This window comes from Danio aesculapii, chromosome 14, assembly GCF_903798145.1.
Source record: "Danio aesculapii chromosome 14, fDanAes4.1, whole genome shotgun sequence".
Lineage (NCBI taxonomy): Eukaryota > Metazoa > Chordata > Actinopteri > Cypriniformes > Danionidae > Danio > Danio aesculapii.
This window is the reverse complement of record NC_079448.1, coordinates 16745542-16756398: the sequence shown is the minus strand read 5'-3', so window position 1 is coordinate 16756398 and position 10857 is coordinate 16745542. Positions and strand designations below refer to the sequence as shown.

At 37.4% G+C, this 10857-nt stretch overlaps 1 pseudogene; it reads right to left on the bottom strand.

The window, feature by feature from the left end:
- Nucleotides 1-1070: 1070 nt before the first annotated feature.
- On the bottom strand, nucleotides 1071-9194 carry LOC130241223 (serine/threonine-protein kinase pim-1-like; annotated as a pseudogene).
- Between the last annotated feature and the right edge of the window lie 1663 nt (nucleotides 9195-10857).

The following is a 10857-nucleotide window of genomic DNA, read 5'->3' as shown; positions in this document are numbered from 1 at the left end:
AAACAACGTTTTAATGGTACTATATGTTACAAATGTCCATGTAAAATAGTATTATGATCAGTGGGTTTTCGGTATAATGTTGTTTCTATACCGGATGCAGTCAAAAATATAAGTACATTTAAGTACAGTGGGGACATCATCCATTTCTTTCTTGACATTTTTTCCAAGCTCACTCAATAAATCCAGGCTGTTACTTTTTATACAGCTTACTCCTAGTTGACTCTTCCCCGACATTTGCCTGTATTTTCACTGCATGCCGTAACACAATCACCTCACTATACAGACACTCCATCTTACAGAGCAGGCTCGAAACATTCATGTTGTTAAATGACACAGGTAGTAATTCATCCAAAAATTGAGACACAAATCGAGGAATGTTTTCACCACTTTCATTAAGCAACTTTAAGCAGCTTTTTACATTATTTACATCTTTCTGGCTGCATTTACATGGCATACACCGCTGCTTAGTGCCAGAACAGAGCTCATATAGCAGGTTTTTTTTTTTAATTACTCAATCCATTCGGAATCAAACGTAGTCAAAGCAACCAAAATGATTTGGTCCTGACTCATCATTTTAATTTTAACCTAGAGGAAGTTAAGAAATTCATGCTCTACGATTGTTTTCCCCATTCACAGTCTTATAAACTGTACGTTTAAATCTTGGTTTGATATTTGACTAGCTATTATAATTAACAGCATCCTATCTTATATTTCATTTATGTGAAAAAAAAAGTGATTCAACCTGCATAAAAAAAATTATTCAAGGTATAGAGTATCCAAAAAATAACTGAAAGTGGTAAATAAAATATTATTAAAATTCAGGTTCAACGAGTATACCAAATAAAACAATGTAAAAACACAATTTTAAATTTATAGAGTATCCAAAATATAAATTAAAGTGGCAAATAAAATTTTACAAAAATCTGGTAATGGTTCTACAATCATACTAAGGGCTGTGGAAAAAAAATCCCACATAATTCAAGATATAGAGTATCCAAAATATAACTAAACGAGGTAAATAAACAAATATACAGTATGTAAACATCCCTTAGGAAGTAGCAAGAGGTCACTCATTTATCCCAAAAGATGTAAAGCTGAAGAGAAACTCCCTCTTCTGGATAGGTTTTATTTGCTGGCCTGAAACAAAACACAAATGAATACATGTTTAAATACTTTGGACAAACAGTTAATATAGTAGAACATACAAGGAATGTATAAAATAGTTTTGGGATGCTGTTATCTTCAGTACCTTAAACCAGCTGTGGCAAAGTATGTCCTCCAGATCAATCCGTTTGTCTGGGTTTATCTCAAGGACAGAATGGAGAAGTTAGAATAGTTCTAACATTACTATATGAAGTTGTGCATTTTCTAAACTGTCGTCTTTATATACAAGTCTTCAATGTATTATGACTTCAGTATGGCTCCTTGTTTGAGGCAATGATCTTACCGATTGACAGGTATTTTTTGCACCAGATTTTCCATCTGATCCACAGCAGAGTGAAGATAAATTAATATTTTCCACACACCATTCTGAATAACAAAATCCCCTGAGAGCACACTGCTGTAGGATTGCCATGGTATTTCCCATGTAAGATGAACTCTGGAGGAATGTACATTATCGTTCCTGTAATTTCTTTTTTTGGCCAAGTTTTACATTACTGCATACATTCAAACACAAGAAATAATTGAAAGCGTTATTTAATTCACAACAGTCTTTCATAATGTAGTCTATGTCCAAATAAAACCAAAATTGTGTAATAACCTGTTTGACTTTCTTTCCTCTTTAGTGTTCAACAGAAGAGAGAAACTCATGAAGATTTATAACCACTTGAAGGGTAGTAAACAGTATATTTAAGTATAGTAATAAGTATATTTTATTTTTTGGGTGAAGTATCCTTTAGCGGCAAACAGCAGATAATGTTGTACTGTACATACCACTGTAGGACCCGTAGTGAAATTCCTTCAAAATCTCGCCAATTAGTTTGACTTCAAATGTCTTTGTGTTGATGAGGGGCTTGGAGAGTTTGATGTCCCAGTGAAAAACACTGCACGGGGAGCACAAGAGCACAGCCTGAATCACCTGCCTCACTGACTTTCCCACTGCGATTCTCCACAATTCTACAAATCTTAACACGGAGAAGGACACTCGAAGATCATGACGAAATGGTCACTATAATCCAGCAGCTAAATGATTTCTGGCTGTCTGCACCCTTAATTCACCATCAACGTAGAGACAATCTTCAGTTGAAGTTTTCTTCGGTGTTGATGCTAAAAGATACACCGATTTTTATTATTCTAAGATGCTAGTTGTTTTTCAAATACAGTTATTCAATCCTGACTTCAACAAATTCCTTTAGTAAACCAAATAAAAACCAGTTTTCATTGGTGTAAAGTAGGGGTCTCCAAGCTTATTCGTAGCAAGGACTAGAGTTCCTACTGATCATTTTGTCATGGACCGGAGGGTGGGGGTAGTCAAGTCTTTTTGGAACAGGAATTTGATTTGCGCGATATTACATCTATAATCACAAATGCATGCTAAAGGAAAAAAATTCTACTTACTATATACACTACCTGACAAGTCTTGTCATCGATCCCAGGTTTAAAAAAAGTAACTTGACTTCTACTTATTATTTGGAAAAGCGGCAGAAGGTAGATTTTTTTCAGATGAATAATCTGTCAATGCATCCCAATCATCACAAATACTGCAGAAGACCTACTGGAACCCGCTTGGATCAAATATTCTCACAGAAATCAGTCAAGTTTGGTGAAGGAAAAAAATCATGATTTGGGGTTTTATTCTGCAGAATGGATGGCAACATCAACAGCCTGAGGCATCAAGACATTTGTTCTGCCCATTACATTACAAACCACAGAAAAGGGCAAATTCTTCAGCAGGATAGCGCTCCTCATACTTTAGCCTCCACAAAGTTTTTGAAAGCAAAGAAGGTCAATGTGCTCCAGGATTGGCCAGCCTAGTTACCAGATATGAACATTGAGCATGTCTGGGGTAAGATCGAGGAGGCATTGCAGATGAATCCAAAGAATCTTGATGAACTCTGGCAGTCCTGCAAGAATGCTTTCCCTGCAATTACAGATGACTTAAGTTATTTGAGTCATTGCAGAGATGTATGGATGCAGTCGTCCAAGCTCATGGGAGTCATACACAATATTAATTCTTTTTCCACTGCACCATGACTTTATATTCTATACTTTACCTCATTTCTGTTAAAGTGACAAGACTTTTGTCTCAGCAAAGTCAGAACTTACTGTCCTAAATAAATAATTAATATCAAGGCATGATCATATTTTATGTTGGTAAAAAAACAAAAAAAAACAATCTAGAGGCCTTTGCCTTTTATAAAAGCCACTTCTGATACCAAATGATCAACTAGTGGTCAAGTTATTATTTGTTGTACCTAAAACTTGCGTGGGCGACAAGAATTTTGCCAGGTTGTGTAGTATTTAAGGGGACCACTGAACTCATTTCCCTGCAACAATAAGAGTAGCTTGCGCTCACATAGAACTTGCCTCAATCACGTCTACCACGAATGTTCAAATAATTCAACTCGAGCAAGTTTGGTGTGAACCTAGCATTAAATAAGAAACAACTAAATGTGTTGAAAAAGGAAATGAATTTAAAGTAACAAATACAAATTTTCAAAGTACTGTCACAAAGTAGTTTATCAAGAATTGTTCTTTACAATCAAATCACGCAGGGAAAGATCCACCTCAAGACATGAATGCTTCTAAATGCAGCAAATATTTACAGTTTGGAAACATTAACAGATGTAAAATAGTTACACGCAATGACTGAGTGACTCGTGTATACTGCATGACAGTGATGAGAAGATGAAGGATGTCTACTGTATGATGAATGAAATCGCCACAGCTAGGTTACACAGATTTTGTAAATGCATCAGCATGCGTTCGGTCAGCTTATTATAGGTGTATATTATTTTAATGCTTTCTCACATTAAATTAAAATCACAGTCCATAAATGCCAAATATTTTACCTTGCTGTCGAGATCAAAAGGAGACCCAAATGCAAGGGAATAAATCAACAAATTTTGTGACAAAATAGAAAAGAAGCAGTCATAATGCTCAGTCCTTTTCTGAGCTATGCAAAAACAAAAAGTCTCTCTTGGCAAAAATAGAAGAGAAGTAGTCAGAAAGCTCAACTTTCTTTTGAGCAATGCGTGAACAAAAAGTCTCTCTCAAAAAAACGGTATCAATAAACAGGACAGATCTCAGGCTGGCGAGCAGATGGTAAGGCTTCACTTAAACACAGACTGTGGGCAGAGCAGAGGTGAGCCAAGGTACAGAAGGATTTAAGACAGATAATAGGGTGGTAAGACAAGACGAGACTAAATGGTGATCCTCAAAAAGGTAAGACACAAGAGTTGTGTAGATTTCTGGTACAGAACAATTATCAAGCACAGAACAAGGGAGAAGGGGAGACTAAATAGCCAACAATCAGGGAAGAGGGAAAACAGGTGAGCGTAATGGGAACGGGGCAACAAGGGAATTGATATCAGGTGTGCAAGTGCGTACAAATAGACAGGCACAAGAGGGAGACAGCGATAACAAAGAAAAACCCTGACACTTGCACTTGAAAACACCCTTAAAAGAAAATGGCACTGATGTAAGCCCCACTTTTTTCATTTGCAGTGTATATGGTGAATTAATTTTGCACAGCGTAATATTAATAATACAGCATACTACTGTTCAATAATTTTATGCTGCATTCACACCAGATGCGGGTGAAGTGTCAAGCGCGAGTGATTTACATGTTAAGTCAATGCAAAGACTCGAATAGACATCCTGCTGTGCGAATGATGTGATTCGTGTGAATGAAGCGGTGCGAGTTAAAGCTGATTTATACTTTTGGGTCGCATAGCCCTCGCCCTGGCAGATGCCGACACGCACCTCTCAAAAAATTTAACTACACATCACAACGACGCATAGTGCAAGCTCTGTGATTGGCTAGCTTGGAAGCTGTGACCAGTGTGGGTGGGACTGAGAGCCACGTGAACCTGTTGGAGCGAATGTTTACAAGTGTCGAGTCCGGTGAAGGAGCTCCAGATGGAAACTGTTGTTTTGTGTTTACCTTATGATTAAAGTTGTAATAATCTGAACTTCAGCAAACATTCGAGCCATGGTAACCAATTGGGAGCTTTCTCTCATAAGGGAGTGATTATGACGTAGTGCCTGTTGTTTGGTGTCCCGAGGGAAAAACTTCTTGCCGACACCATTCAACAGTTCATCAAACTGGGCTCGGCTCAGTCAGAAGCACCGTTAAAAGCTTCCATCATCCAGGTACAGTTTCTAGAGGAGTTTATGAACTCACAGAGCTGGGTGCATCTCTGAATGGATCTAGTGGACTCAGACACGGCTCCAAACAAATCTACACTGTTTATCAGCCTCACTAAAGCACATAAACACAGCTATTTGCTCAATAATATCCATGTTAGCCATATAGCAATGAAGCTAGAGTCACCGGACAGACAGAAGCCCTTCCCATGACGTGAATTTGCATCTATTGTGAAGTGAATTTGACGCACAAATGAAGTGTGTAAACTCAAATTGTTCATGCATCTATTTCCACGTGAATAGTGCAATTTACTTGAACACAGCATTAGAAGAGCTACTTTTTATTCATACTTTAAATAGTATTTTGGCAGCATGGTGGCTGACTGGTTCAAGGGCATCCGCTGCCTAAAGCATATGCTGGAATAGATGGTGGTTCATTCCTCTGTGGTGACCTCTGAAATAGAGACTAAGCCAAAGGAAAATAAATGAATGAATCAATGAATTAATAGTATTTTTTCAATCTAGTTGAAATAAATTTTTGGGTGATGCGGTGGCGCAGTAGGTAGCGATGTCGCCTTGCACAAGAAGGTTGCTTGTTCGTGCGTCGGCTGGGTCAGTTGGCATTTCTGTGTGGAGTTTGCATTTTCTCCCCATGCTCGTGTGGGTTTCCTCTGGGTGCTCCAGTTTCCCCTACAAGTCCAAAGACATGCGGTACAGATGAATTGGGTAAGCTAAAATTGTCCGTAGTGTATGCGTGTGAATGTGTGTGTGGGTGTTTCCCAGTGATGGGTTGTAGCTGGAAGGGCATCCGCTGTGAAAAACATATGCTGGATAAGTTGGCGGTTCATTCCACCATGGCGACCCCAGATTAATAAAGGGACTAAGCCAAAAAGAAAATGAATAAAATACAATTTTGACAAGTAATGGTACTTTATGATTTTTCAGTACTCTTTCCACCACTGACTACTTTTAAATATTGTTAATAAAAGATGTGTTATATGAGATGATAAAAAGAGGTACATATTATAAACTGCATCATACATACATCATAGGTTTCCCTGTCATCATCTTCCTTGTAGACATATTTCACTGCCACTTACTCAACAAAACACAAACATTAGCTCCTGTGTAGGTCACATTTTTCAGTGAATCTAATCCGAATAGAATGATTGCGAAGCACGACAAAAACGATTAAAATAAGACAAAGCAATAGCAACTTATTTAATTTACAACTTACTTTGAGGTTGTCCTCCAAATGCCTTGCTTTATACAGACACTAATCCACCTTCACCCAGTTCTTTACTAATCTCTTAGTGACTGAAAATAGATCAAACAAATGCAGTTAATGTGACATTTAAGATATTTTAACATTTGTCAGTGAGTTCTGATGTATATTTATTATGTCAGTAATAAATATTTATAGGGGTGACGCAGTGGCGCAGTAGGTGGTACTGTCGCCTCACAGCAAGAAGGTCGCTGGTCTGAGCCTCGGCTGGGTCAGCTGGCGTTTCTGCATGGAGTTTGCATGTTCTCCCTGCGATTGCTTGGGTTTCCTTCGGGTGCTCCGGTTTCCCCCACAGTCCAAGGACATGTGGTACAGGTGAATAGGTTAGTCTAAATCAGTGTTTCCCAACCCTGTTCCTGAAGGCACACCAACAGTACACTATTTCAATGTCTCCCTAATCAAACACACCTGAATCAACTAATTAGAACTTAAGAAGAGACTCCAAAACCTGAAGTTAATTAGTCAGGTAAGGGAGATATCCAAAATATGTACTGTTGGTGTGCCTCCAGGAAAAGGGTTGGGAAACACTGGTCTAAATTGTATGTTGTGTGTGAGTGTGTATGTATGTTTCCCAGAAATGGGTTGCAGCTGGAAGGGCATCCGCTGCGTAAAAACATGTGCTGGATAAGTTGGTGGTTCATTCCGCTGTGGCGACCCCAGATTAATAAAGGGACTAAGCCTAAAAGAAAATGAATGAATGAATAAATATTTATATATATATTTCTATATAAGTGTTCTATGTGTGTTTTTGATAATACGTTTGTGTTTCACCTGCAATTGAATCTGTGTTCTTTATCCTGACAAGAAGAGGTGTGATCTGTAAATTAAAGTGACTTAGGACAGTTTTAAACTATAATATTTTTTAGAATACTGTGATGGGGAAAATAGTACAGTGGCCGGAAAGTGCAAAACAACATAACAAAGTGTGAAACATTTTTACGAAGCTCCAGATAAATTTACATTTTAGAAAATATTTTTACCTATCATAAGACACTATTACATAGGAAAAACGATTTTACCAAGGACAAAACAAGTTTACATTTTAGAAAAAAAAAATAAACATGACGCAAAACACTTTTACCAGACATACAGTAACAAATTTACAATGACAGATTCTTTACGGAAAGGTAATGTACCACACATTGGAAATGACACGGGGAAAAGTGTTGTTGTCATTGGTGATGAGCGCAGAAAATTCTTGTTGTGGAGTACATAGCGTAAATAAAGTTTATGGTGACCGAACATAGACTGCGGTCGAGGTTTGTTTTGCCCATTTTGTGGCAAACACATGAGTAGCTTAAAGCAGTTTTGCTTTATATGTGATTGGTGTTTGGAGTTTCTAAAGGACGCGGACCAGATGAAAACACCAGACATACAGTACTGCATCAATGTGTTCAATATTTTAATAAGGGTCACTCGTATGCTGTAATCGTAGACATGATGTCAAGTCTACACGGTGTAAACATCTGCTTGAGAACTCTTAAAAGTAAATTGAATGAAGCCGGTGCTATAGTTTAACCGGTGTCCGTGTTAACTGGTGCCCCTTTCCAGATGTAAACTATTCACGTTTGCAGATTGGCAGATTTGTCACTTTTTCACAGCAACAAAACATGCCCATACCAAATAAATTTTCTCATTACTTGGTGTCAGTGTCATTGTAAACATTATTGATTTTAATATTTGTGTGGCAGAACAGTATATAACCAAAATTAATGTAGAAAAAAAATATAATTATTATATTATAATAATAATTATATATATATATATATATATATATATATATATATATAATATAATATAATAATTATAATTGTCATCAACAGGATTCGAACCCAAGTCAAAAGGTTCAGCACGAGACTCAAACGACCTATCTAACTGAGCTATTCAGGAGTACATGTTGAGGTTGGTTTTGATATTTTTATCAGTCAACTTATGTTGAGCTTTAGTTGTGGACTTGTGTTTACTTGTTTCCATGTACTTGCGATCACATGTTTCTACCTATGGTTTCTACACACTCTCACACTGTTATTTTCTCAGAATAGCTCTAAATGACACAACAATGTTTTATTGCAGTTGGTCAAACCATGATTTTTATACTTGTAAACTCATGATAACCTGTGCCTTTGGACTCATTTTAACCTGTGTCTACAAAGTGACACACATTTTCTGGTGTGTGGTACATGTGTGTCACTTCCGGTGTGTGGTACACTCCCTTTCCATAAAGAATCTGTCATTATAAATTTGTTTCGGGACTGGTGTTTTGGGACTAGTGTTTTGCATCTTGGTTTTTTCTTCTTAAATATGAATTTGTTTTGTCCTTAGTAAAACCGTTTTTTTTCTATGTAATTGTGTCTTATGATAGGTAAAAATGTTTTCCAATATGTACATTTGTCTTGAGCTCCGTAAAAGTGTTTTACACTTTGTAATGTTGTTTAATGTTGCTACCATCAGCCATTGCCTTAACCATGTTAGTGGCATTATCTATGACAAAATACTCAACAGAAAATTCAGCTCTAACATCATCTTGCCCTTGTTTCACAATGGCCGGGAGGTGATGTAGAATATTGGCTGCTGTGTGATCTGTATTAAGAACCTCCATCTTGAGAAGTGCTGTCAAACTTTTATGTTCATCTATTCCTTGTGGACTCTGTTTGCATTCTATCCAGTGGCCAGTGAGAGAAAGATATGCATTTGCAGATTATTTGCAGACGTGCAGTGCACAAATTTCCCTTCAATTTTTGAGGTAGCTTCTTTTACTTTTGTTTTTGCATCTTGGTAAAATTGTGGTATAACTGAGCGAGTGAGATGGTAGTTGGTATCAAGGTGCAACCACATTGAGAAGCTTGCAAAAACCTTTATTCTCCATTACTGAGTAGAGCATGGAAGGGGGGGGGGGGTGCACATGTGATTATGCATAGCAGATGTTAACAGATGTTTGATACCTCTGCTGATTTGACTTTTGCACACATATCACTTTGGTTTTATCTGCAGTACTGACTGTAAAATGCTTTCACAAAGATCTGGATCAAGGTTTTTGCCTAGCAGCAGCCACACTCTTTTCTATTTGGTTTCCCAAGTTTCAACTAAGTGACAGGAAGCAATGCTAAGGTTAACTAGCCTATAGCTGTCTGCAAAAGACAGAGTAATTTAAATGGACCATATAACTACCACAAGTGCATACAATTCGACACAACTCAGACCCCCTAGTTTTTCCATGATTTTATGCGATAAAAATGACTTTGTGGCAGTAATTTCTAGAAATTTGCAGACAATTTTGTGATTAAAAAAGTTATACCTGCAATAAACCATCAAGATCCTCAAACTGTTGGCTTGAAAGCCATATTTATTACAGAAATAAAAACACAGGCATGTTAGTGCCATTTGAATTTCAAAACAATCCTATGCCAATCAAACACAAAAAGGATTTCCATGTTGGATTCTAAGTGGACTGCGAAAAAAAAGAAAAAATCCAAAATACAGGCATTGCAAATATTGAAACTGGAAAATTATAATAATTCAAGTATTGAATACAAACAATTGTACTCATTGAAAAGTTGTATTGTTGATAGTTAAGAACATTAATTATAAAGTAGAAACAATTTTGCTTAGTCCTCCTTTACATTCAGCCAGTTGCTAAGACAGTCCAGTCTGTTGACATCATTGGGGGACATTGTGGACCTTTTTTTTTTTAATGATGTGACCCGAGAGTGAAAACAGTCGCTCACAAGCAGAATCACTGAATCAGCATATGAATTTCGGTGCCTAGTTTTGGAGCCACTGGTGTGATGACAAAGATGTAAGAAGCATCAAGGGGTACATCAAAGGCACGCACAGGTATGAAAAAAAAAATGGCATGCACAGGTACATGGTGTCATGCCAAAGACTATAGACTTCTTACAGGGATTTTGGTGACACCATCTGTAAACATTTAATTCTAAACAACTTAGAGGGATACGGACACTGTCGGCGATATGAGCCATTTGTTCGTGTTGCTAGGTAACGCATGCATGCACACATACACACAATGGTCAGTGTACCTAGTGAGCGAATCCCTTCAGATTCATCACCACATTCGATCGCGTACATCAAATTTGCTTAAACTAAGCATTCTAAAGTATGGCTATATTTCACAAGGATTCTGACACATGTAGGGAGGTGTAAGGGGGAAACATGTCAAACTTAATGAAACATTTGAGGGCTCATGAAATCAACTTAAAGGCAGAGAAATGCACTGTCTCTGACAGCTTGTGAAATCATCTGGC